Below are 593 nucleotides of genomic sequence, written 5' to 3'. Positions count from 1 at the left end.
TCGTCCGTCCTTTCTCCTCCCTCCCTCCTCTCTCTCTCCCCCCTCCTTCCTCCTCCTCCCTTTGGTCATTCTCCTTGTGCTATCCCTCCCCTCTTGATCCCATTTTTCTCCTCCTGGCTCCCTTCTTCACCTGACTCCCTTTCTCACCTGAATCCCTCCCTCACCTGAATCCTTTTCTTACCTGATTCGATCCCTCACCTAATTCGTTCCCTCACCTGATTCGTTGCCTCACCTGATTCGTTCCCTCACCTAATTCGATCCCTCATCTGATTCCCTCCCTCACCTGATTCGTTGCCTCACCTAATTCGTTCATGTCCCCGGATAACCATCCATTACCTCCTCCCCCCTTCCCCAGACGTCGCCAAGCCCGGAGCCGCCTCCCTCTCCCTCTATCTGGAGCGCGCGAGCTACCAAGACGTGACCCTCAGGTATCGAGGCGGTGGAGGAGGAGGAGGAGGAGGGGGAGGAGGAGGGGGGAACCAGGCCTCGCTCTCCTCTTCTCTCGTCTTCGGAATGCCCGCTGCCGGGGTCTCTGGCATCGCCCACAAACGGGTGGAAATGGCGGGACTTAAGGTGGTGTTGGAACGGGGGGG

This window comes from Nannochloropsis gaditana (genome assembly GCF_000240725.1).
Source record: "Nannochloropsis gaditana CCMP526 unplaced genomic scaffold scaffold486, whole genome shotgun sequence".
Classification (NCBI taxonomy): domain Eukaryota; class Eustigmatophyceae; order Eustigmatales; family Monodopsidaceae; genus Microchloropsis; species Microchloropsis gaditana.
Note: the sequence above shows the minus strand (reverse complement) of the source record.